Source organism: Cetorhinus maximus, chromosome 9 (assembly GCF_964194155.1).
Source record: "Cetorhinus maximus chromosome 9, sCetMax3.hap1.1, whole genome shotgun sequence".
NCBI classification, from domain to species: Eukaryota; Metazoa; Chordata; class Chondrichthyes; order Lamniformes; family Cetorhinidae; genus Cetorhinus; species Cetorhinus maximus.
In genome coordinates, this window is record NC_135887.1 from 110144768 (window position 1) to 110172551 (window position 27784).

At 48.9% G+C, this 27784-nt stretch overlaps 1 protein-coding gene across 6 annotated transcripts in view; it reads right to left on the minus strand.

Moving 5' to 3' along the window:
• Positions 1 to 27784, minus strand: part of LOC144684914 (ras association domain-containing protein 8-like) — a 73639-nt gene that overhangs the window by 23395 nt on the left and 22460 nt on the right. Inside the window, exons 1-2 of one of the 6 annotated variants that reach the window (XM_078549318.1) lie at positions 26296 to 26559; positions 20106 to 20201 (exon numbers count right to left, since the gene is read on the minus strand). The exons of 1 other annotated variant lie outside the window; for it this stretch is intronic. The gene's annotated coding sequence lies outside the window, so the exon portion shown is untranslated. Of the gene's footprint in view, positions 1 to 8249; positions 8389 to 11983; positions 12329 to 20105; positions 20202 to 26295; positions 26560 to 27784 lie in introns of those variants that run through there. 4 more of the 6 variants (XM_078549324.1, XM_078549319.1, XM_078549325.1 and 1 more) reach the window with 4 other exon arrangements.

Genomic DNA, 27784 nt, shown 5'->3' on the forward strand with positions numbered 1-27784 from the left:
CATATGGGCGGGGCAACATGAGGATGGTCACATTAGATGACCAATGGCAGGAGTGTGGGTGGCAGAGCAGTTGGAGGTGGGAGATCACTTGAGGAAAGCTCCAGAAATACATTCAACCAGAGTTGGCAATGCTGTCTTTAGTGACTGGCATTAGGGCAACAGGCTGTGGCCCAGGACAGACAAGTCCTTCAGTACTACCCTTCTGACAGTGCGGCGCTCCCACAGTACTGCCCTTCCAGCAGTGCAGCACTCCCACAGTACTGTGCCTCTGACAGTGCTGTGCTTCCTCAGTACTACACTAGGAGTGTCAGTCTGCATTTTGAGCTCAAGTCTCTGGGACTTGAACCCAAGATCTTCCGATTCAGGCATGAGTGAGGACAAGCCGACCAGCCTGTGCCATTGTTTCTCTTTGTATCTGCAGTGTCAACAGGAGCAGTTCAGCTGCATAGGGAGTTGGCCTCAGTCCAGAACTGTTTGCTGACTATAATACAAAGGGCTCCTTCAGTGCTTGAGAAATCTAGTCACCCCTCCGATAGCTGCCACATCACTGTCACATGGACAGAGTTTCTCTAAACCCACCGTATGTCCCACACAAGGAGAAGGAGCCCCATTTGCCTCGCTTTGCTTTTCAGTGCTGGCTGCAAACACAGAGTTTGCTAGGTTGCATGTTCTTCTAAACAGTGACTGATTAATGGGACAAGACCCACGGCTGCAAAGCTACTGGCAGTGGCAGTGCAGCAAGTATGGAACTGTGAAGGACAGTTCACGACCATCGAGCTCTCCTGTTGGATGAGGACCAGGATTCTGACTGCTGTCATTTCCCAAACCATCAACTAACTTACTTCTGTTCACAGGATGCAGACAACGTGCCACATGTTTCTCATTTCTAGCTGCCCTGAGAGGTGGCAGAGGGTTTTCCATCGTGTCTGTTTGTTTAACTGATCGCTGGTTTATCAGGTTCAACAGCAAAAACAACCTGTATTAATATAGCACCTTTAACAGAATAAAACATCACATAAGGAGATATCAGGACAGGTAACCAAAAGCTTGGTCAAAGAGATGGGTTTTAAGGAGCGTCTTAAAGGAGGAAAAAGAGGTAGAGAGACAAAGAGAAGGTTAAGGAGGGAATGAGCTTAGGGCCCAGGCAGCTAAGGCCCAGCCGCCAATGGTGGAGCCATTAAAATCAGAGAAGCTCCCATTGAGAGTGGGGAAGATATCTCGGAGGGTTGTAGGGCTACAAAGATTGGGTCAGGATTTTCATCCAAGTATTGGACTGAGAACAGAGACAGTCACATAAACTGGCACCACTGACCTGTGTGCTAGTATCATTCTGTCTCCATGTAATTTTGCAAGAGCTGGATCAGGAGCTGGACTGTTACCTACCCACAAGTGGCATGCTGCTGATTAAGATAATTAAATACAGATGGACATACATATGAACAAGGAGCAGGAGTAGGCCATTCAGCCCTCGAGTCTGCTCCGCCATTTAATAAGGTAATGGCTGGTCTGATAGTAAAAGGAAATCTGCATTCCACCTACCACCGATAACCTATAACCTCCTTGCTTACCAAGAATCTATCCACCTCTGCCTTACAAATATTCAAAGACTCTGCTTTCACCACCTTTTCCGGAAGAGAGTTCCAAAGACTCACAACCCTCTCTGGGTGAAAACATTTCACCACACCTCTGTTTTAAATGGGCATTTACTTATTTTCAAATGGCATCTTCTCCATTTCCATCCTGTCAAGACCCTTCAGGATCTTATGTTTCAATCAAGCCACCCCTTACTCTAAACTCCAGCAGATACAGCACGATGCCACCACAAAACACATCTTCCCTTCACCCCCCGGCGGCATTCCACAGGGATCGTTCCCTCCCGGACACCCTGGTCCACTCCTCCATCACCCCCTACACCTCAATTCCCTCCCACGGCACCTTCCCATGCAACCACAGAAGGTGCAACACCTGCCCCTTTACTTCCCCTCTCCTCACCGTCCAAGGGCCCAAACACTCCTTTCAAGTGAAGCAGCATTTCACTTGCACTTCCCTCAATTTAGTCTACTGCATTCACTGCTCCCAATGTGGTTTCCTCTACATTCGGTCTGTCCGCAAGCATTACCCAGACCTCCCTGTCGCTTGCCATTTCAACACTCCACCCTGCTCTCATGCCCACATGTCCGTCCTTGGCCTGCTGCAATGTTCCAGTGAAGCTCAACGCAAACTGGAGGAACAGCACCTCATCTTCTGACTAGGCATTTTACAGCCTTCTGGACTGAATATTGAGTTCAACAACTTTAGATCATGAACTCTCTCCTCCATCCCCAACCCCTTTCCGATCCCCCATTTTTCCAATAATTTATATATTTTTTCTTTTCCTACCTTTTTCCATTATTTTTAAATGTATTTCCATCCATTGTTTTATCTTTACCTTTTAGCCTATTTCGATCCCTTCCCCCCACCCCCCTCCCACTAGGGCTATCTGTACCTTGCTCGTCCTGCTTTCTACCTTTAATGTCACCTATTAGCACATTTCTTAGCTAATATCACCACCGTCAACACCTCTTTGTCCTTTTGTCTATGACATCTTTTGGTAATCTCCACCTATCTCTGGCCCTCTATCCAGCTCTACCTGTCCCACCCCCCTTAAACCAGCTAATATTTCACCTCTTTTCTATTTTTCCTTAGTTCTGTTGAAGAGTCATATGGACTCGAAACGTTAACTGTATTCCTCTCCGCAGATGCTGTCAGACCTGCTGAGTTTTTCCAGGTATTTTTATTTTTGTTTTGGATTTTCAGCATCCGCAGTTTTTTGCTTTTATTCCAGCGGATACAAGCCTAGTCTGTCCAACCTTTCCTCATAAGACAAACCACCCATTCCAGGTATTAGTCTGGTAAACCTTCTCTGAACTGCTTCCAACACGTGTACATCCTTCCTTTAATAAGGTGACCAGTACTGTACACAGTCCTCCAAATGTGGTTTCACTAGCGCCCTGTACAACTGAAGCATAACCTCCCTACTTTTGTATTCAATTCCCCTCGCAATACATGATAACATTCTATTAATTTTCCTAATTACTTGCTGAAGTTGCATACTAGCCTTTTGTGATTCAAGCACTAGGACGCCCAGATCCCTCTGCACCTCAGAGTTCTGCAACGGCCAATTACGGCCATGGAACTGGGGTTGTGTGGAATTTTTCAACCGGCCTGCGAGATACCCGTGCATCAGGTGCTGCTGGACGCAGCCTCCCGAAGGCAGACCGGGCTGGGGGCAGTGCAGCAGCAGCACCCCAGGCGGGCTTAGAGGGAATACCCCCCTTCCAGCCTACTGGTCACCGCCAAGGCCACCTATTGGCCTTCCAGCTTACAGAGCCTCCCTGCTATCAATAATTGGATGCCGAGCGCATGCTCTGGCCACTAATTGGCCAATTAGTGACTATTCTAGACATGGTGCAGGGTTAGGTCCCCCCATTTGACCCCGATGTCACGATCGTGACCCCAAACACAAAATCCTATCCCAGGAGGGGTGGGGGGTGGGGCATTAAGGGATTTAATTATAAAATTCTCATCTTGGTTTTGAGGCCAATGTAGGTCAGTGAGCAAAGGGGGTGATGGGGTGAACTGGACTTGGCATGAGTTAGGACACAGGCAGCAAAGCTTTGGTTGAGCTGACGTACAAGGAGTGTGGAAGATGGGAGGGCAGCCAGAACAGACAACGGCGGGTCTAGTAGCAAGGAGCGAAAGATTTTGGAAAAGCTGCTATTAGCCCCAGCTCAGCAGGCAGCTCTCTCACCCAAGACAGAAGCTGTGGGTTCAAAACAGATTGAAGGCAATCGAACACATTGACCGGAATTTCCAGCCCCTCTCACAGCAGGTTCCCCCATGGCAGGGTCAGTGAGCCATTGAAATCCCCATTCACGTCAATGGGAATGGAAGATCCTGCCAGTGTGCGGGGCGAGGAAATTCCGGCCATAATCGATGCTGATGTTTCAGTGCAGCACTGAGGGAGCGCCGCACCGTGGGAGGGGGCGGCACTGAGGGAGGGGGCAGCACTGAGGGAGCGCCGCACCGCGGGAGGGGGCGGCACTGAGGGAGCGCCGCACCGCGGGAGGGGGCGGCACTGAGGGAGCGCCGCACCGCGGGAGGGGGCGGCACTGAGGGAGGGGGCAGCACTGAGGGAGCGCCGCACCGCGGGAGGGGGCAGCACTGAGGGAGCGCCGCACTGAGGGAGGGGGCAGCACTGAGGGAGCGCCGCCCTGCGGGAGGGGGCCACCCTGCGGGAGGGGGCGGCACTGAGGGAGCGCCGCCCTGCGGGAGGGGGCGGCACTGAGGGAGGGCCGCCCTGCGGGAGGGGGCGGCACTGCAGGAGCGCCGCCCTGCAGGAGGGGGCGGCACTGAGGGAGGGCCGCCCTGCGGGAGGGGGCGGCACTGAGGGAGGGCCGCCCTGCGGGAGGGGGCAGCACTGAGGGAGCGCCGCACCGCGGGAGGGGGCAGCACTGAGGGAGGGGGCAGCACTGAGGGAGCGCCGCCCTGCGGGAGGGGGCAGCACTGAGGGAGGGGGCAGCACTGAGGGAGCGCCGCCCTGCGGGAGGGGGCAGCACTGAGGGAGCGCCGCACTGCGGGAGGGGGCAGCACTGAGGGAGGGGGCGGCACTGAGGGAGCGCCGCACCGCGGGAGGCGGCGGCACTGAGGGAGGGGGCCGCACCGCGGGAGGGGGCGGCACCGCGGGAGGGGGCAGCACCGCGGGAGGGGGCCGCACGGAGGGGGCAGCACTGAGGGAGCGCCGCACCGCGGGAGGGGGCGGCACCGAGGGAGGGGGCGGCACCGAGGGAGGGGGCGGCACCGAGGGAGGGGGCGGCACTGAGGGAGGGGCTGCTGCACTGAGGGAGGGGCTGCTGCACTGAGGGAGGGAGCAGTACTGAGGGAGGGGGCGGCACTGAGGGAGGGGCTGCTGCACTGAGGGAGGGGCTGCTGCACTGAGGGAGGGGCTGCTGCACTGAGGGAGGGAGCAGTACTGAGGGAGGGGGCGGCACTGAGGGAGGGGCTGCTGCACTGAGGGAGGGGCTGCTGCACTGAGGGAGGGGCTGCTGCACTGAGGGAGGGGCTGCTGCACTGAGGGAGGGGCTGCTGCACTGAGGGAGGGGCTGCTGCACTGAGGGAGGGGCTGCTGCACTGAGGGAGGGAGCAGTACTGAGGGAGGGAGCAGTACTGAGGGAGGGAGCAGTACTGAGGGAGGGAGCAGTACTGAGGGAGGGAGCAGTACTGAGGGAGGGGCTGCTGCACTGAGGGAGGGAGCAGTACTGAGGGAGGGGCTGCTGCACTGAGGGAGGGAGCAGTACTGAGGGAGCGCTGAAACATCGAACATTTGTGCAGACTGTTTAAGGTATTGTTAGCCTATGTTAAACAGGATGTGAAAATTAGGATAGTCTAACTTTTGAGAAATTCTGCAATTTTTCATAATTCAAAAAAAATAAGATCAGCACTAGGGTTAATCTGGAACTCTCCCCCTCAAAAAGCAGTTGAGGCTGGTGGGGTGGGGGCAGGGGGGCGGTGGTCAATTGAAAATTTCAAAACAGAGTTTGATAGAATTTTAGTAGGTAAGGATACGAAGGGTTAATGTAACTAACGCGGGTGGATGGAGTTAAAGATACAGGTCTGACGTGACCTAACTCAATGGCAGAACTGGCCTGAGGGCTAAGTTCTTGAAGGGTGGGGTCAGGACAATTTGTTTTACACATGGGTTACTGAGACTCCCAGGGGGTGGGGAGAGGGAGCAGAATCCAGAATAGCTTCTAAAAAGGGGAGTGAATAAATATTTGGAAAAGAAACTTGAAAAGCATCGAGAAAGGAGGCTGAATGGCCTCCTTCCTTACTGTAAAATTCAAATACTCTAGGCGGAGATGAGTGGCAGGACAGAACAAGTCTGGGCACAATGCACTTCCCCAAACCTGTGTTAAGCAGTGGTGAATTCACCACTCTACCCTTTGCAACACAGTCCTGTAGCAAGTCACAAACCATTTACCCACTGGCAGAAAGGAACTTGCGGCTAGTGATTTACCGGAACTTTGCAGGAGTGAAGTAAACAATCAAATCACCTGTGAAACCACAAAAGGCGGCATTGACATTTCATGCTCGCTGCTTGTACGCACACGGTTATAAGAATGAGGGAGAAAAAGAGCTACTGTGCAAGCAAATGAGAAAGCAAACAACATTTACATTTTTATAGCACCTTTAACAAACTCAGGATATCCGAAAACACTATATTTATAAACAATGAAGTAATTTTGAAGTGTAGTCACTGTTGAAATATGGAAATATATCTCCTATACCCAATTTATTTTGTCCTATACAAATTAGAAGTGATTGTGGAAGAGAAACTGTTTCTCTCGCTATGTTTTTCAGCCAATCCCTTGCATGCTCTTGCCTTGGGATATTTTGTACTTTGCCTTAGCCATTGTGTAGGTTAGATGTTGCGAGAGCTTCAATCCTGAGCCAGCCTCGTGTTTACAGGACTGAAATCAGCTTCCCTCTGATCAGCCAGCACATTCACATCCACAAACCAGAGAAACCACTTTTAACATTTGTGCAAATTCACGATGGCAACCATTTCCCTTACTTCTGTTCTGACAATAGATCACAGACCCGAAGTGTTAACTCTGTCCCTCTCTCCACAGATGCTGCCTGACCTGCTGAGTATTTCCAGCATTTTCTGTTTTCATTTCACCTGTAAGTGGTGCGTTTATTCAAACATTTCCTGAGTATTTCGCAGAGGAGAGGAGAGTTACAGAAGAGTGAGGAGGGTTTGCTGGGAAACACAAAGGTTTCTTAAAGCTGGAATAGAAGTTTGCATTTCTATAGTGCCTTTTACATCCTCAGGATGTCCCAAGGCCTTTACAGCCAATGAAGTGTGGTCACTGTTGTGATGTAGGAAACTCAGCAGCCAGTTTGTGCACAGCAAGCTCCCACAAACAGCAATGTGATAATGAGCAGTTTTAGCTATTTGGTCAAGGGATAAATATTGGTCCAGGCTATCAGGGAAATACTCCACTGATCTCTGAAATGTGCCATTGGTTTTGGTGCTATAAATACAATCATTCATCCCGATTGGTCTGTGCCGGTGTTAATATTCCACAATAATGTCCTCTCACCCATCTTCATGAACCACAAAAGGCTAGTATGCAAGTAATTAGGAAAGCTAATAGAATGATATCATTTATTATGAGGTGAATTGAAATAAAAAGTAGGGAGGTTATACTTCAGTTGTACAGGGCACTAACGAGACCACATTTGGAGGACTGTGTACAGTATTGGTCACCTTATTTAAGGAAGGATGTAAATGCGTTGGAAGCAGTTCAGAGAAGGTTTACCAGACTAATACATGGAATGGATGGGTTGTCTTATGAGGAAAGGTTGGACAGGCTAGGCTTGTATCCACTGGAGTTTAGAAGAGTAAGAGGTGACTTGATTGAAACATACAAAATCCTGAGGGGTCTTGACAGGGTGAAAGTGGAGAGAATGTTTCCTCTTGTGGAAGAATCTAGAACTAGGGGTCACTGTTTAAAATAAGGGGTCACCCATTTAAAACTGGGATGAGGCGAAATTTTTTCAGTCAGAGGGTCATGAGTCTTTGGAACTCTCTTCCTGAAAAAGTGGGAGAAGCAGAGTCTTTGAATATTTTTAAGGCAGAGGTGGATAGGTTCTTGGTAAGCAAGGGGGTGATAGGTTATCAGCAGTAGCTGGGATGCAGGTTTCAGGTTACTATCAGATCAGCCATGATCTTATTAAATGGCGGAGCAGGCTCGAGGGGCTGAATGGCCTACTCCTGCTCCTTGTTCATATGTTCAGTCTTACTCAGCTCAGACCTGAACTAGAGCTCATGACTGGCCTTGCCTGCATGGCTCATTAACATGATGCATTTAGTGAATCATGGGGTGGCTATGGGGGAGGGGTGATGAATGGAATGGCTCCTTTAAAAGATCAAACCTGGTTCCGTTGATAATCTTCACATGGAGCCATGTTGTAGCTCTGAGTGTGTATGGAAGGGTGAGCTGAGGTACACACTCCTCTGGTTCAATTCCTGGTAAGTACTGAGTGAGCTGATCTCAGCCACTTTGTGAAACAGTGCAGCAGATATAAGAAGCCCAGTGTTAGGGCTGATCACTGCTTCTTCCTGGCCAGTGTGTACATGGAAGGTACGGAAGGATGGACTATGATACTGACATTCAGTGCTCACTTCAGCCATTGGCGCTCACCATCAAAGCTTGTACTCGAGTCACACATCCATTGAAGATGGGATGTTACCACAGCAACAAGGTAAACCATTCAGCAGAGCAGTGAAGGATTAGCAGAGACACTCTCCATTTGGGCAGTTTTCGTGGTTGATGATTTTTTTTTAGCTTATTTACTGTCAGTTGTGGCTGAGTGGGTTGAACTTTCACCTCCGAGTCAGAAGGTCGTGGGTTCAAGTCCCATTCCAGAAATTTGAACATAAAATCCAAGTTGACAATCCCAGTGCAGCACTGAGGAAATGCTAAGGAAACGTGTCTTTCAGAGGATAGGTTAAAGCAAGGGCCTCATCTACCTACTCAAGTGGATATAAAAGACGTAAGGAGCTGTGAATAAATTGATAACCATGATTCCTGCTTTACAACACTACACATAACTTCATCACCTGGATGAGTGCAACTCCAACAATACTGAAGAAGTTCAACTCCACCCAGGACAAAGCAGACCACTTGATCGGCACCCCATCCATCTTACACATTCATTCCCTTCACCACCAGTGCACAGTGATAGCAGTGTGTACCATCAACAAGATGCACTGCAGCAACTTGCCAAAGCTCCCTCAACAGCACCTTCCAAACCCACGGCCTCTATCACCTAGAAGGACAAGGGCAGCAGACACATGGGAACACCGTCACTTGCAAGTTCCCCTCCAAGCCACAAACTATCCTGGCTAGGAATTATATCACCGTCCCTTCAGTCACTGGGTCAAAATTCTGGAACTCTCTCCCTAACAGCACTGTGGGTGTACCTACACCACATGGGCTGCAGCCGTTCAAGGTGACAGCTCACCACCACCTTCTCAAGGGCAATTCGGGATGGGCAATAAATGCTGGCCTTGCCCGTGACACTCAGCATAAACAATTTTTTTAAGTGCTTTGCCGCAACTCTGCAATTGTGAGAAGTAAATACAAGCTCTTGTGTCAGTCAAATATCCAGTGAGTAGGTTATTGTGAATAAGTTCCTGTTTGTGCTGCACACCCAGTCTCCACGCTTAGTGACAGAATATTCCCATTGGACAGGATTTATACTAACACTGTGGTGTTGTCTCCCACTAGTTGATATAAATAATACTCTGCTTTAACAGTGAGAGAGAGAGAGAGAGAGAGAACATTAACAGGGAGAGAGAGAGAGAGAGAGAGAGAGAGAACATTAACAGGGAGAGAGAGAGATGGAAATTGGACATAGTGGACTGCAGGGGTGGGGGGGGCACAGAGATGGTGAAAATACAGAAATGGAGAGGGAGAAAGAGAGTGCAACAGAAAGAAACAGACACGGGAGAGAGAGAGAGAGAGACACACACACACTTTTGGGAGAGAGTGAAGGAGTGAGACATGGTGAGGGAGAGAGTGTACACGAGAGAGAGAGACAGAGAGAGAAAAAAACAGGGTGAAGGGTGGGACAGAGACAGAGAGAGTGAGTGAGAAAGACAGTGTGGAGAGGGGAAGGCTGAGAGAGAGCACAAGAGAAAGACAGGGTGAGGAACAAAGCAAGAGAGATGGTGAGGAACAGCAGAAAAGAGGAAAGGAAATCTAAAATGTTTAAAAAGCCAACGGATGTGCGACATTGGCAGTGAAGCTGTTTGGAGGGGTTTGTTTGCGGAGGTGGGCTGGTTTCTGGCGCCAGGGATATAATAATGAATAATCAGCAAATTTTGTCTTATAATGTTCCTGTGAAGTGTCTTGCGAATTGTTACCACTTTAAAAATGCAGGTTGTTACTAGTAAACTAGTCACTATTAAACTAGTCAGAAAATGCTCCTCCACATTCCTGCTCTTTAAGTTTGTAACGTCTTCCACCTGTTACATGTCTATTGTGTGGAATGTTCTCTGACCTGTTCGGAGTTCTCTGACCCTGACCAACGCAGAAACTGGCACACTAAGAATGCATTAGAATAAACACAGACTCCAATCCTCCCCTTCCTCAGGCAGCCGCTCGTGAGAACCTGTTCCGAAAATATTTTCATAGCTAAAAAGTGCATGACCCTTAACCCAACATCACCGATAACCAGGGAATCATTAACTTTTACGGCAAGTTATTGTATAAACACTGCTCCTTTCTTACTATTTACTGACTTTTACTTGGTCTTATCACTCTGTTCTCAGCTTAGCAGCAGGCCCAGAGAAAGGACCAATTATCACTTCTGAAGTGATAATTCAAATCAGTGATAAACGTGATAATTTATTGGTGATAAATTTTCAGCTCTGAAGAAGAGTCACATTGGACTCGAAACGCTAACTCGGTCTCTCTCTCCAGGTGCTGCCGGGCCTGCTGAGTTTTTCCAGCGCTTTGTTTTTATTTCAGATCTCCCGCTTTCCCAGTGTTTTGCTTTAAAAATTCCACTCTGTCTCCTGAGGCCATTTGAAACCTGCTCCGTTTGCCAGCTTTCCCATCACACCCCTCCCCCAACCCCCACCCCTCACCCTGCCCCCAGCAGCTTTGCTAAATTGTTAGGATCTGGATTGCACTGCCCGGAATGGCTGCTGCAACACATTCAATAGTAACTTTCACATGGGAATTGGTGAGGGCTATGGGGAAGATCAGGGGAGTGGAACTAATTGGCTGGCTCTTCCAAAGAGCCAGCACAAACACGATGGACCGAATGGCCCCCTTCTGTACTGTTCTATAATTCTTTCATATCTGCCTTTTATTAGCAAAATGGGTGTTGGAGTGTCCTTTGCTTCTGGAGGAAAGCTAAAAAGTGATAACTATCAGATCAGCATTAGACCAGTTTTCTTTCCCTGTCTATTAAGTACAGAAAAGTGTTGACTGACAGCGGAGACAGTTCAGGAACAGCAATTGAGAAAACGTCATCAGTATTTGCACAGGATGCTCCAAATTTGAAAGCAGGTAGGTTAAGCAGCTTTAACCGAGGATGATGAATACGTGGGCCTGAATTTTTTTTACTCATCAGGCACGTGCAATCGGCAGGCTCAGGAGCCGGCATTGGAAACGAGCCCCCGACCGTGATTGGTCCCCGACCGCAATTTCACGCTGGCTGGCCAATTACCGGGCAGCCAGCGTGAAACACGCGGTGAGAAAGGCTCAGCACTGCCGGTGAGGGGGGGGCACTGATGTCACTGCCGGTGCTAGCACGGTGAGCACTTCCACTGAGCTCCCTGAAGTCAGACCACCACCAAATAAACAAAACAACTAAAACGCTGCAAAACATGTCCATGCTGCACCATCAAGCACCCAAGGGCATACCTCAAAAACAGCCTCCAGATGTCTCTTTTTATTTTATTTCTTCATGGAGATCTCATCCCCGCCCTGGACCGAAGTTTGAGCAAAAAAAAAATGTACCGGCCGCCTGGGCCATTGGCCTGTTCGCCAACCGTAAAAATGGACCGGCCACACACACACAAAGAAAAATAATTCACTTTCAATTGCCTCCTTAACGGGCTTAATTGCTCACTTAATTGTCGGCGGCAGCACTTCCGATTGCAGCGCGCGCTCACCGAGCAAGACATCGCGCGATGACGTCGTGACGCTCACCTGACGTCACCCCCGCGCTATTGCATGGCCGGATGGGTCGGCCACACGCCCTGGCCATGCTTTCCATTACAGACCTGAAACCAGAACCGGCAGATGTTTCACCCACATGCATTGCTGCCACGTTTCTCTTTCCCCAGAGAAATGTGCTTTGTGAAGCCTGTCTTTCGGATCAGACATTAAAGCCCCATCTAAAACAAAAGCAGAATTACCTGGAAAAACTCAGCAGGTCTGGCAGCAACGGTGGAGAAGAAAAGAGTCGACGTTTCGAGTCCACATGACCCTTCAACAGAACAGTTCTGCATTAAATTGCATTAAAACACATTAGCTGGACACTGGTCTTGTTGCTGTTTGTGGGAACTTGCTGTGCACAAGTTGGCTGCCATATTTCCTGCAGGGCCAAGGCTCCTTCAACGCTTCCCTCCGAACCCGTGACCTCTACCACCTAGAAGGACAAGGGCAGCAGACACATGGGAACACCACCGCCTGCAAGTTCCCCTCCAAGCCACGCACCATCCTGACTTGGGACTATATCACCGTTCCTTCCCTGTCACTGTGTCAAAATCTTGACTGGAAGAAGGCAGCTCACCACAGCACTCTCAAGGTCAGTTAGGGATGGGCAGCAAATGCTAACTTAGCCAGGGATGCCCACGTCACAAGAACAAATAATAAAAAAAAATTACGGCAGTGACTACACTTCAAATTTTTTTCATTGGCTGTAAAGGAATGTTGGGACAACCGGAGGTTGTGAAAGGCACTATATAAATGCAATTTCTGGTTGAGCTTTGTGAAGTATCTGAACTTTCTGGAATTCTTTCATGAGAATTTTGTTTTCGTAATTCAGCAGGTGTTACATAGAGGGGAGCAGGTAAGGTGGTGGGACAGGGGAAGGGCGAGTTTAACACCCATCATTCTACAATAGACTTATTATCTGAAATTAGAAGTTTGTCATTCTAGTGTGTATACACAGTGTAATGTTTAACTACTTACAAATCTTTTGACAGAATTCCATGTAAACATTATCCAGCCTGATAACACAGTCTGCTGCTACCCAGTATCGATGAAACCATGAGATGGGGGAGGGTTCAAGGGACAGGATGGTCTTTAAGTACTAGCAGGTCTCACACAGCTTGCCTCTGCACAGTTGGAGAAGTCATTGTTTTATCAGTCGGAGTGTTTAAGCCATGTAGTGGATAACATCAGAGTCACTGCTTCACTCTGCTGTAATAAGTCCAATTTCACTTTTATTAAAGTATATTCTGGTAGTTAGGGGATTGCATCACAATCAGAGAGAGAGAGAGAGTTTCCAACACTTGGGGAAATTTATGGAGGCACCTCATCAATCTCAGTTACAATAGCAAACTGTTAGTGAAAGAGTGCACCTCGCCAGCCATGGGGCTCAGTGGGTAGCACCCTCTTCTCTGAGTCAGAAGGTTATGGGTTTAAGTACCACTCCAGAGACTGGAGCCTAAAATCCAGGCTGACACTCCCAAAACAGCTCAGCACTGCCAGAGGGGCAGCACTGAGGGAGCGTGTCCGAACCAATATCCATCTCTTAAATCAGCATCACCAAACAGATTACCTGGTCATTTATCTCATTTGTACCAAGTCACAGAAGGAGGTATTAGGGCAGTTTACCAAAAACGTGGTCAAAGAGGTAGGTTTTCAGGAAGGTTTTAAAAGGTGGAAAGAGAGGCGGTGAGGTTTATGGATGTATTGTCAGAAGTAGGGGTGCTCGTTGATGATTGCACAGCAACTTGTCAGATACTGAAGCAGTCCATACCCACATTCAACAAAAACCTGGACAACAATCCAGCTTAGACTGATAAAAGGCAAGTAACTTTTGCACTACATGAGCACTGGGCAATGACCATATCCAGCAAGACAGAATTTAACCATCTCCCCTTGATATTCAATGGCATTAGCATCAACAAGTCACCCTTTATCAACATCCTGGGAGCCACCATTGAACAGAAACTGAACAGGACCAGCCACATAAACAGTGTGGCCACAAGTGCAGGTCAGAGGCTAGGAATCCTGCAGTGAGTAACTCACCTCCTGACTCCCCAAAGCATGTCCACTATCTACAAGGCACGAGTCAGGAGTGTGATGGAATACTCTCCACTTGCCTGGATGAGTGCAGCTCCAACAATACTCGAGAAGCTTGACACCATCCAGGACAAAGCCGCCCGCTTGATTAGTACCCCATCCATCACCGGAACCATTCACTCCCTCCATCACCAACACAGTGACAGCAGTGTGTACCATCTACCAGGATGGACTGCAGCCACTTGCCAAGGCTCCTTCAACAGCACGTTTCAAACCTGCAACCTCTACCATCTAGACGGACAAGGGCAGCAGATACATGGGAACACCATCGCCGCCTGCAAGTTCCCCTCCAAGTCACACAGCACTTGGACCCTTGGAAATATATCGCCATTCCTTCACTATCGCTGGTCAAAATCCTGGAGCTCCCTTCCAGTCAGCACTGTGGGTGTACCTACACCACATGGACTGCAGCTGAAGAAAGTGGCTCACCACCATTTTCTCAAGGGCAATTAGAGATGGGGGGCAATAAATGCTGGCCTAGCCAGCGAAACCCACATCTTGTGAACAAATAATAAAAAATAAAGAGTTCCAGAGCCTATGGCCTAGGCAGCTAAAGGCACAGCCGCCAATGCCAGAGTGACTACAATAATGGGTGTGCAATGACCATATCCAGCAAGACAGAATTTAACCAGCTCCCCTTGATATTCAATGGCATTAGCATTAACAAGTCCAGAATTGGAGGAGTGCAGAGATCTTGCCAGCCACGCCTTCCCCAACATGCACAGAATTATGTTTGCACAATGATACAGCACAGTAGGGTGCCATTCGGTCCATCATGCCCGTGTTGGCTCTTTGAAAGAACTATCCAATTAGTTCCACCAACAAAATGTACATTTTGCTAAAGTCATCCTCCTCCTGTCTCTACCTTAAATCTAATGGTCACTTCCAAACTCCACCCACGCCAGTCACAGGACACCTCCCTCCCAGACTACTCCCCATTTCCCCAACCCTCCTTGAGGAACGCCTTCTGGATTCCCCCATTGCTCCTGGACTCCCCCAATCCCTCCTGAATGCCCCCGTTGCTCGGATTCCTGACCACTCCCGACCTCCCCCACAAGCAATCAGCTTGTGTGGGATAGTGGGCCTACCCCTGCTCTTCCTCTCCTCCACCCTACAGCGTACAGTGGGAGACACACTGCTTTATAACTTCTGGGGAGAGGGGGGGCAATTCACTCATTGACTGCACTATAAAGGCAGCCTGAATCTCTGAGTACACAGTGCAGTTAATCTTTACCCAGGCCAGTACAAAGATGCATCACCTCTACATTGACCAGCATTGGTTCCCATGTTACTGCTCTTAACAACTTGTTGTTTACCTCAATGTGACTCACCACCAACCTTAACAACACATGCCAGTGCTTACACTCCATTTCCTCTTTCTGTGAAAAAATAATCAAGTTTCCAGAGTACATTGAGTTTGAATTGCGCACCTGTTTTGATCTTAACCACAACCAGAACATTCTTTCATGTACGTTCACCTGCCTGGGTCCTAAACCCCCCGTAAACCTCTACATGTCTCTTTCCGGAGGTTTCCCTGCATGGGCTGGTGGCAGGTGGGCAGGGTCCATCCTTAATGGGCCTCCTGAACCCATCGGAGAGCACCACCCACCTCCCCCAAAAGGTGCAATCCTCCAAAGTTCCCCTCCCCCTCCACCCATGGTCTTGCAAACCCTGGCCACCTCCATTCCCCTCAGGGGACCTTCCAACTTGGCATCTGGGGAGACTCCAGACTCACTTGGACTGGATCTAGCACAGCTCGCCTCCTCAAGCCCCGAGGGCAGGCAGTACCAGCAATGGCTTCGGCTCCCAGTGGTGCTGCCGGTACTGGAGACCTGTTGGCCTCTGAGTAGCAACTCTTTGAGGCAGGCACCCTACCCCCGTGGGGTATAGTCTATATTCGGCCATTGATTGGCTGTGGGTTCAGCATGTTTTCACCTGAGTGGTGGAGAGGTGCAACCACGGTGCCCTGTAAAACTCAGCCCTATGTTCTTAAGGGTTTCTAGTGGAGGGGCAGCGAGGGGGCATTTTGGTAAAGATAGGGGACTGTGATTTACAAACATGGAGCAGGAGTAGGTCATTCAGCCCCTCGAGCCTGCTCCACCATTTAGTAAGACCGTGGCTGATCGGACAGTAACCTGAAATCTGCATTCCACCTACCGCCAATAACCTATCACCCCCTAGTTTACCAAGAATCTATCCAACTCTGCCTTAAAAATATTCAAAGGCTCTGCTTCCACCACCTTTTCAGGAAGAGAGTTCCAAAGACTCACAACCCTCTGAGTGAAAAAAATTTCACCTCATCTCTTTTATATAGGCGACCCCTTATATTTATGATGCTCTTTCTAAATTAACCAATGAGGAGACACTCCTTACAGGAATGTAATCAGACGTAAAAAATTAGGAACAGGAGTGAACCATGGAGCATTTAATACGATCATGGCAGCTCTTCTGCCTCACTCCGCTTTCCTGCCCACTTTCCATATCCCTCGATTCCCTCAGACTAAAAACCTGTCTACCTCAGCTTTAAATATATTCAATGATGGACTGTTGACAACCACTGGAGTACAGAATTCCAAAGATTCATAACCCTTTGAGTGAAGCAATGTCTCCTCATCTCAGTCCGAAATGACCAGCCCCTTATCCTGAGACTGTGCCCCTGCCACCACCTTCTGTTCTAGATTCTCCATCCTGCAGAAACAACCTCTTTGTCTATCCTGTCAAGCCCCATCAGTGTCTTGTGCGTTTCAATGAGATCGTCTCTCATTCTCCTAAACTCCAGAGAGTATAGACCCAACTTACTCAGCCTCGAACCTCAGGGACCAATCTAGTGAAGCTAAGTTGGTTTGTGTGAGTGCCAACAAGTAAATACTCACTGCAGGCACATATCTAGAAAGATATCAAGATAACCAAAGACTCTTGAACTACTATGCTCAGAACATAAATATGCTTCTAACGAAAGGTGTACATGAGGAGATTCCCTCACCTGTAACGTGGGAAGAGATGATCGCAGGAAGATTAGAAGTTTGGGAACACAGAACGTTTTGGTCCCATTGCATGACCGAGAATCTACGCAGTAACTTCAAACTGTACACCCACAGACAAACACCCACAGGGCTTACTGCGATTTCAAGTCTCACTGCAACTAAAGAATTAAATAAACTTGCATTTCTGTGGCATTTTTCTCCGCCTCAAGATGTCCCAAAGTGCTTTACAGCCAATCAAGTATTTTTGAAGTGTCATCACTATTGCAATATAGAAAATACTACAGTTAATTCGTGCACAGCAAGGTTCCGCAAACAGCAATGTGATAATGACCACAATGTTTTTTACTGATGTTGGTTGATGGATAACTTTTGGCCAGGAAACCAGGATAACTTCCCTGCTCTTCTTCGAACAGTAGCCATGGGATCATCTGTCAAAGAGGGCAGGCATGGCCTCAGTTTGACATCTCATCCAAAAGAGATGCCCCACCCCCCCCTCCCCCCAACAGTACCACCTGACAATGTAGCACTCCATCGGTACTGCCCCCAGCCCCCCGACAGTGCGGCGCGCCGGCAGTGCCGATGCCCCGACAGTGCGGCGCGCCAGCAGTGCCGATGCCTCGGCAGTGCGGCGCGCCAGCAGTGCCGATGCCCCGGCAGTGCCGATGCCCCGGCAGTGCCGATGCCCCGGCAGTGCGGCGTGCCGGCAGTGCCGATGCCCCGACAGTGCCGATGCCCCGACAGTGCGGCGTGCCGACAGTGCCGATGCCCCGACAGTGCGGCGTGCCGACAGTGCCGATGCCCCGACAGTGCGGCGTGCCGACAGTGCCGATGCCCCGACAGTGCGGCGTGCCGACAGTGCCGATGCCCCGACAGTGCGGCGTGCCGACAGTGCCGATGCCCCGACAGTGCCGATGCCCCGACAGTGCCGATGCCCCGACAGTGCCGATGCCCCGACAGTGCCGATGCCCCGACAGTGCCGGCTTCCTCAGTACTGCACTGGGAGTGTCAGCCTGTTTCACGCACGTATATCCTTGGAGTGGCCTTTGATCCCATGACTTTTTGAAACTAGATTCGACAGTTCAACTAATCAAATACAAAAGCAAAAATGTACAAAGCTTGACCATGCTGACTTCAAATCAGGATGGTCCAGCACAGAGAGGCTATCCAGCCTCTCACACCTGTGTTAGCTGTCTGAAAGACGTATTCCCTTTGTCTAATTACCATTCTCTTTCATCATACCCTCTAAAATGTTTACTTTTTCAAATATTTATTTCCCCCCCTTTTAAAGCTATTCAGCATCCCTCTCAGTTTCTGGTTAGTCAATCCAGGTCTTAACAACTCTCTGCATAAGTACCCCCCAAAGCAATTAATTGGCTGTCAAGCACTTTGGGATGGCTGGTGATTGTGAAAGCTATCATAAATGCAAGTCTTTCTTTATCCTAAAATAATTCTAACTTCTTCCATTGTTCTTTTTCAATTCATTCTTGGCATGTGGGCATCACTGGCAAGGCTGGCATTTATCACTTGTCCCTAAATGCCCTTGAGAAGGTGGTGGTGAGCGGCCTTTTTGAATTAGTCCATGTGGTGTAGGAACACCCACAGTGCTGTTAGGAAGGGAGCTCCAAGATTTTGACCCAGCGACAGTGAAGGCATGCCGATATAGTTCCAAGTCAGAATAATGTGTGGCTTGGAGGGATGATGATTATCATTTATTTCCTCTAGTTACCATTTCATTGACCAGTGGAAAGTTTGCTCCCTTTTGTACCTTATTGAAACCTTGGTAATTTTGATCCCCTCCAACAGATCTCCCTTCCTCTGCTTTAATGAAAGAACCCCAGCTTTTCCAAACCCTCTGTTCATAACTGAAGACCCTTATTCCGGGAATCCTCTCTTATCAATCTTTCCTGCGCTCTCTCCAAGGCTTTGACATCCTTCCTCAGAGATCAGACAACTGAAACTGGAGACAACATTCTACCTGGGGAGCAGCCAGTGATTTGAACCGTTTCAGCATCACCTCTTTAGCACTCCATACTCCAATTTATAAAACCACGATTGAAACTCCTTTAAAGAGACACAAGCTGCTGGAAAGATACAGCAGGTCTGGCAGCATCTGCAAAGTCAGTGCTTTGGGTCCATTTTCAAAAACTCACTCAAATTGTTAACTGATCTATTCTCCCCCAGCTGCCGAAGGTCTCCTGCGTTTCAGATGTTCAGCTCTGGTTTCCGGCATCTGTTGTATTTCGCTTTTTTAAAGTTTTAGCGCTTTGTCTTCCCACTTTTAAAGATTCTTCCGATTTCACAGATGTAAAGGGCCTCACACCAGTTTCCAGCAGCTGTCAGGGACACCTGAGAAACGGCCTGATATGTTGGGGCAGTTGGATGCCTTTCAGGCCTAAGGTTCACCCCCCTCTTTTCACCAGCTTCACGGGCACAGGTTTACCAGAATGATCCAGGGCTAAAAGGGTTAAATTACGGGGACAGGTTGCATAAAGTAGGCATGAATTCCCTTGAGTATAGAACAGTACGGGGTGTTCTAATCGAGGTGTTTAAAATAATTAAGAGTAGTTCATAGGTTGGATAGGGAGAAACTATTTCCTCTGTTGGGGGAGTCCAGAAGAAAGGGGGCACAACATTAAAATTAGAGCCAGGCCATTCAGAGTGATGTCAGGAAGCACTTCTTCACACCAAGGGTAGTGGGAATCTGGAACTCTGTACCCACCCACCCCCCCAAAAAGCTGTTGAGGCTGGGGCTTAATTAAAGTTTCAAAATCAAGATTGATTGTTGTTGGGTAAGGGGATTAAGGAATGCAGAACCAAAGTGGGGGAATGAAGTTAAAATACATATCAGCCATGATATAACTTAATGGGAGAGCAGGCTCAATGGACTGAATGGCCTCCTCCTGTTTCTGTGTAACGGGCTCAAGGGACTGAATGGCCTCCTTCCATTCCTGTACAGTGGGTAAAATGAGGAGAACGATATTTTCCTCGTTGACTACGTACCGGGATGATTTCAGCACTGGGACAGTGGATTGTACCTCAGTAATTATTCCGATTCTACATCTTGTCACCATCTCACACATTCTTAATGCAACCCACATAGGTTACCAAGGCAACAAACCGGTTAATGCCAAACATTCCAATTGAGTGATGCAATTGAGGGTAAGTCATACAACTGAACGTAAATCATAGAGATAAATATGAGATATGATTGCACATGGCAAGGTACACGGAAGTCACTCACTCAGACAGCAGGCACGGGGGTAAACTGTAAATCTCAGTTAATAAACCAGGACCAGCTCCTGCCCTGCGGCCTATTCTGGTTTTCAGCTCACCTCGTCTGAAGGGATACAATTTGACTGTGAAAATCACTGCCACAGAAAGTGGTTGAGGCCAACAACATAGACACAGTTAAGGGGCAGCTAGAGAAGCACATTTGAGGGAGAAATGGTGATAGGATGAGATGAAATAGGGCTGAACAAGGCTCCTGTGGAACATAAACACTGGCATAACCCAGTTGGGCCAAATGGCCTGTTCCTGTGCTGTAAACCTTACGTTAAAAATCCACAAAGTGCCTCACTCGCTCACGGACGGAGAAACAGGCTCTACATTCTGTCAAGCTGATGAAAATTTAATTTGTAAGTAATGACTAAAGATGTTTGCATAGAGGAGTTATTAGTATTGGATGTCATGGTTGTGTTCACACACACACGCCACTGACATCTCTCTCTCTCTCACACACACACACGCCACCATTATAAATAACAGTCAAGGTTTCTGAAGAAAATCCAACAGCCTTTCTTTAGCCACTCACATCAACCAGTTTAGGGAGACAGTAGTGGAGTGATTCTGTAACTGCTCTAATAATCCAGAGATTTGAAATTCAGTTCCCAACAAAGCAGATTGAGAATTTGAATTCAGTTTGTAAAAATTGGAAATAAAAAGCTGGGATCAGTATAAGTCACCAATGAAGCTGTTGGATTGTTGTATTGCCTAGAAGATTAGGGGATGATCTAATTAAGGTGTTTAACGGAGATGGATAGGTTTTTTTTGTTAGCTAAGGGTATTAAGGGTTATGGAACCAAGGCGGATAAATGGAGTTAAAATGTATTGAATAGCAGAACAAGCACGAAGGGCTGAAGGGCTGAAGGGCTGAAGGGCCTCCTCCTGTTCCTATTTCCACGGCATCAGGAATGTAATCATTGTTGTAATGTAGGAAATGCAGCAGCCAATTTGAGCATAGGGTCCCACAAAGAGAAAATCAAAATTTTAAAATGTGATAATGAACCGCTAATTCTTTAAGTGATGTTGGTTGAAGGTTTAATTTTGACTGGGATACTAGGGAGAATTACCTTGTTCTTCCTTGAATGGTGGTGATGGGATCTTTTATGTTTATCTGAAGGGACAAATGAGGCCTCGGTTTAACAAATCCATAAGATGGTATCTCCAACAGCACGGCACTCCCTCGGTACAGCCCCTCCAACAGCACGGCACTCCCTCGGCACTGCCCCTCCAACAGCACGGCACCCCCTCGGCACTGCCCCTCCAACAGCACGGCACCCCCTCAGCACTGCCCCTCCAACAGCACGGCACTCCCTCAGCACTGCCCCTCCAACAGCACGGCACTCCCTCAGCACTGCCCCTCCAACAGCACGGCACCCCCTCAGCACTGCCCCTCCAACAGCACGGCACTCCCTCAGCACTGCCCCTCCAACAGCACGGCACTCCCTCAGCACTGCCCCTCCAACAGCACGGCACTCCCTCAGCACTGCCCCTCCAACAGCACGGCACCCCCTCAGCACTGCCCCTCCAACAGCACGGCACCCCCTCAGCACTGCCCCTCCAACAGCACGGCACCCCCTCAGCACTGCCCCTCCAACAGCACGGCACTCCCTCAGCACTGCCCCTCCAACAGCACGGCACTCCCTCAGCACTGCCCCTCCAACAGCACGGCACCCCCTCAGCACTGCCCCTCCAACAGCACGGCACCCCCTCAGCACTGCCCCTCCAACAGCACGGCACTCCCTCAGCACTGCCCCTCCAACAGCACGGCACTCCCTCAGCACTGCCCCTCCAACAGCACGGCACCCCCTCAGCACTGCCCCTCCAACAGCACGGCACTCCCTCAGCACTGCCCCTCCAACAGCACGGCACTCCCTCAGCACTGCCCCTCCAACAGCAAGGCACTCCCTCAGCACTGCCCCTCCAACAGCACGGCACCCCCTCAGCACTGCCCCTCCAACAGCACGGCACCCCCTCAGCACTGCCCCTCCAACAGCACGGCACCCCCTCAGCACTGCCCCTCCAACAGCACGGCACCCCCTCAGCACTGCCCCTCCAACAGCACGGCACCCCCTCAGCACTGCCCCTCCAACAGCACGGCACCCCCTCAGCACTGCCCCTCCAACAGCACGGCACCCCCTCAGTACTGTACTGGAGTATCAGCTTGGAGTGTGTATTCAAGGTTCTGGTGTGGGATTTGAATGCACAACCTTCTGACTGAGATGTGAGTAAGCTACCCACTGAGCCACAAAGGACACGTAAATCTCAACAAATGTAAGAAATTAATATCCTAAGGCAGATCCTTTATTTCATGCATTTGACTATAAAAATGTTCAATGGGAACAATGCTCCAAACAAACAATAAGATTCCTTGTCCTCTTCCCTCCCACCACTGCCTACTGCCTTGGCGGTGCTGATTAATACCGGGTCAAATCTCCACAGCCCTTGGCTGCCTCACTCAAGTTGTTATTGATTAGCTGTCAGTCTAAAGAACGAGTTTCGGCAAGTTATTCAACTGCATGGGGAGGCACCACAGCTGAGTTCGATATTGCCCTTAGCTAATGTCCACGCATGTACATTTTCTAACAGGTTTACTGAGTTCCCTAATCAGAAGCTAGAAGATTGGCTAATGTTGCATCCTCTTCCCAAGCCCAGGGTCGATCACTGGAGCCAAGCCTGCCCTGCTATCCCAACTTAGGCCTATTAACTTGTCCACAAACTGGGAACTAAGCGTGGTTCCTTACTGCTCTGCATGAACAACAGCAACAACGACCTGTGTTTATACAGCGCCTTTAATGTAAAGAAACCACGGTGCTTCCTTGGAGAGTTCAATGGGCACCAAACCAAATAAAAGACATTTGAGGGCAGGTGGCTAAAAGATTGGTCAAATGGGTAGCTTTTAAAAAGGACAGGAGAGAGCCAGAGAGACGGAGAGCTTTGAGGAAATTCCAGAGCTTAGGACCAAGGTAACTGAAGGTATGGCCACCAATGATGAGGTGAAGGGAGTGGAAGATGGACAAGAGGCTGGAGTTGGAGGAACAAAGAACTTGGAGGATTGGGAAAAGGATTGTAGGGTAGGAGGTTACAGAGATAAGGAGAGAAGCCATGGAGGGTTTTTAAACATAGAGGAGGATTTTTTCCTCATCGGGCAGGCTTGGCAGGGGAGGTTGGGAAGCCGACCACCGCCGGGGTTGGGGCCGGACCACGATTTCACGCTGGGCGGGTCAGTTAAGGCCTGCCCAGTGTGAAAAACAAGCAGCAGTGCTCAGCGCTGTGTGTGTGGGGTGGGGAGGACGAGCATGACCTTCGTGTGCGCACTGGAAAAGCCCCCTGAGGCAGAGCTGCTTCATGGAGATGCATAGTTTAAAACATTAAAAACAAAGATTTTAAAAATGTTATATAACATGTCCCCTCAACATGAGCAGGGACATGTTTTAATTTTTAATGGCTGTTGGAAACCTCATCCTGCCCATGGATGAGGTTTCCTAAAAAGTGCAGAGGCTGCTTGGCCCTTTTGCCTGCCCACCGACCGCGAGGTCGGAAGGGCAGTGAAAATTTTCTTTCAATTACCTTTTCAATGGCCTTAATAGGCCTTTTAATTGTCAGCGGGCACGCTACCGACTCCGGCGCAAGCCCGCCGTCCGAAATATCACGCGAGTGCGCAATGATGTTGGGACGCTCGCCCGACATCATCGCGTGTCATTTTACACTCGGCCAGGTGGGGCGCCCGCCCGCCTGACGAGCTAAAAATTCTGGCCATAATGATGAGAAATTAAAACTTGAGACGCTGAGGGACTTGGAGCCAATGCCAAAAAGGAAACGGATAATTAAAGCAAGAGTTAGAACATGGGCAGCAAAGCATTGGATGCCTCAAGTTTATGGATCCTTGGGGGGCGGACATCAGAGGTAACGGTGTGGGATAAGTCGAGAGGTCATTGCCAGAGACCATCTGGCTATGATTAGATAGATAGGAACAGGGACACACCTATGTTTAGCTCGAGGGACTGTCAACACAAGCTGGAAAAATTTGCCGTAATATAGTGTTTGCTTTCTGCTTTTTTTAATTCTATTCATAGTTCAGTTGACATCACTGAGGGAGAATTATCTCCCAAGAGCTGCTGTGTTTTGGACATGAAGCAGTTCAATTCACATCAGTTGACACATTAATCAGTCCACTGTGCATCAGAAGAGCTTGTATAAATTCAGTTCCATCACACGATATAAAACGCAAATTCCTTCACATCACAACATCTAGATCCCTCCAATATGGAGGGCCTTTTACTAACCACATTTGGACGAGCCTAATCAGGTATTACTGAGCACAAAATAGACAATGAAATATTTCCCCACCCACCCCCCACTCCCAACTGCAATGATTTTGTAATGTAGGAAAGTCAGCAGCCAATTTTCACATAGCAAGCTCCCACAAACAGCGATGAGATAACGATTAAAAATAAGTATTTCCAGTGATGCTGGTTAGGGATAAATACAAGGAGGACTCCCTGCACATCTTTGAAATATTACCATTGGGTCTTTTACGCACATGTAAGAGGGCGGATGAGTCTCAACTGAAATACGACAGCTGACAGTGCGGCGCCCCCTCAGCGCTGACCCTCCGACAGTGCGGCGCCCCCTCAGCGCTGACCCTCCGACAGTGCGGCGCCCCCTCAGCGCTGACCCTCCGACAGTGCGGCGCCCCCTCAGCGCTGACCCTCCGACAGTGCGGCGCCCCCTCAGCGCTGACCCTCCGACAGTGCGGCGCCCCCTCAGCGCTGACCCTCCGACAGTGCGGCGCCCCCTCAGCGCTGACCCTCCGACAGTGCGGCGCCCCCTCAGCGCTGACCCTCCGACAGTGCGGCGCCCCCTCAGCGCTGACCCTCCGACAGTGCGGCGCCCCCTCAGCGCTGACCCTCCGACAGTGCGGCGCCCCCTCAGCGCTGACCCTCCGACAGTGCGGCGCCCCCTCAGCGCTGACCCTCCGACAGTGCGGCGCCCCCTCAGCGCTGACCCTCCGACAGTGCGGCGCTCCCTCTGTCCATTGAGTGGTAACAGATTCACTGCTGGTGAACAATGGCAGCGTCAACAGGCAGGTGCGTCATCAATGGGCAGGTGTCCCATCAAAAGGCAGGTGTCTGTCAGTGGACAGACAAGTTTGCCAAAAGCGAATAGGTGTCCTGGCAGCAGACAGGCGTACCATCTAGCGACAAGTGTGCCGACAGCGGGCTGGTGTGCTGATAATGCAACGTTAAATAATCCAGGATGACCCTTGCCTCCTGTCGCTTGTTAAAAAGCCTTCTGAAGCCTAACTCGGAGACAATTTTTGGTGATCTCCCCCTAACACATCATCATCAGTGCTTGGTTAGTTTTTTGTCTGTGAAGTGTTTTATGTCACGTGAGGAGATTCTTCAGCTATCCACCTGTAGGCCCTGAGGAATACTATGTTGATTAAATCTATTTGTTTACCTGAAATTCTGGCAAGTCCTTGGAAAGAAGCAAATGCGGCATCTTTGATCCCGAATGTTGTGTAAAATGCTTCAGGTAGTTTTCCTAACCTAATGTAATTGGTTAAGTTGTTGAAAGTCTTGTCTTTTGCATCAGACAGTGTTTAGAGTAATAATTCACTGACATACACACATGACGAAAAGGCCTAAGATTGGGTTACCACAAATTATACACTCCACCAAACATTCATCGTAGGAGCCTAAGAGCCTGTACTTATAACACGGTGAAACACAGGGAACCGCATTGTGGGCTCACTAACTCAAGAAAGCAGGGGCCCATCAGATGAAAGGGCTGGGGATATATGAGATTGATCAGCTACAAAACCTCTGGGACAAAAGGAACCAGTCAAAACCGAAATAAAAGCTGACAGCAAGGATTGCCATTTTATTCCACTCTCTCTGAACATTGTAGAGAAAAGAATCTCCAAGAGAAAAAAACGCTGAACTTGTATTCAAACCCCCTACAATCATTTCCAAAGATAGTAAACTTCACTTGGAGATGGGGGAGGGGCAGAGGGACTCCTAATTTACTGAATAAAACCCAACCTGTACATGCATTCCATGTGCTCAGTAAACTGGCAACACAACTTTTCTTTACCACATCAACCGTTCACACAGGTTGTGAAAACAGTTCTAAGTGTTAAGACTCACTGTGGAATCAACGTTTAAACACAGGACAATCACAGCTTAGACCATCGCTCACCTCCTCCTCCTCCTCACTTCACACAGGCTGCTGTCCGGGTTAAAAGTAGCTTACTGCAATCGCAGGATGAAATGGTCGGTGCTCCTCCTTGTTAATTGTAATCCACCGAGACAGAGAGCGAGTTCAGTGAGGGGACAGGCTACTGACAATCCAGCACTAGAATGCCCTGCACCTCTCGATACTGCCAGTGTGAATAAACTCAATGCAATGTTCTGACTTCCAACAGCCGCTCCCACCCTCACAGCCAACCAGGAGTGTCCCCAGGTGTGGGCGGGGCCTCAGGATTTAAATGACACTTTCCGTCACTTGAATTCAACTTTTATTTTGGAGGAAAAAAAAATTGATATACAGATTGGAAGGAGGGTGATTTTTTTTTTTTTGCCACTCTGCTAAATAACCAATGCACGCTTACAATCTGCTCTTTAAAAGCAATAAGTTACTCTCAGAGAGACGTCACCTCAGGTGCAGGAAGGACAAGGCTTCACTTCCTGATGAAGTCACTGGGTTCATCTGTCACCTGAGTGTTAATGTGTATAGCGAGTGCAGGAAGAGTTGCTCAGGAAAGAAACCAGATTCAAACAGGATCTGCCAGGTTTCCAGAGCCTCGGAAACCTTTTGAATAATCATTGACATGGGCTCACTTCTTGTCTTCCAAAATTTCCCTGCTTTGTTTTCATTTACATGACACCTTCTAATTACACAGAACCTGCAGCACAGGAACGGGCCATTCAAACATCAGTATTTATGCTCCACACAAGTCTTCTTCACTCCAATAACCTTATCTCACCCTACCCCTCAATTCCCTTCCCCCTCATATATACAAGCCATTAAATTGTATCAATTAAAAACAGAACTCGCATATATATATATATATATATATATATATATATATATATAAAACCCTTTTCATGACCTCAGGATTTCCCAAATGGTTCATGGCCAATGAATTGCTTTTAAAGCGCAGTTATTGTCGGGGAGCAGTACTGAGGGAGTGCTTTATTGTCAGACAACCAGTTTTGATGGAATGCTGTACTCTCAGGAGGGGAAATACCGAGGTAACATTGCACAGTTGAACGGTCAGTCGAGGGAGCACTGCACTGTCAGAGGAGCCGTATTGAGGGAGCGCTGCACTGTTGAACGAGCAGTACTGAGGGAGTGAGGGAATGCTGCACTGTCGGAGGCATCATCTGAGACTCTTGCCTCTCATGTGGACGTAAAAGACCCCACTATTTAAAGAGCAGGAAAATTCTCCCCATGTCCTGGCCAGTATTTATTCCGCAAATATAGTCATTAAACAAATTATCTAGTCATTACCGCATTGCTGTTTCTGGGATCTTGCTGTGCAAAAAATGGCTGCTGTGCTTCCTGCATTACGACAGTGACTAAAGTACTTCATTGGCTGCAAAGTGCTTTGGGACATCCTGAGGCTATGAAATG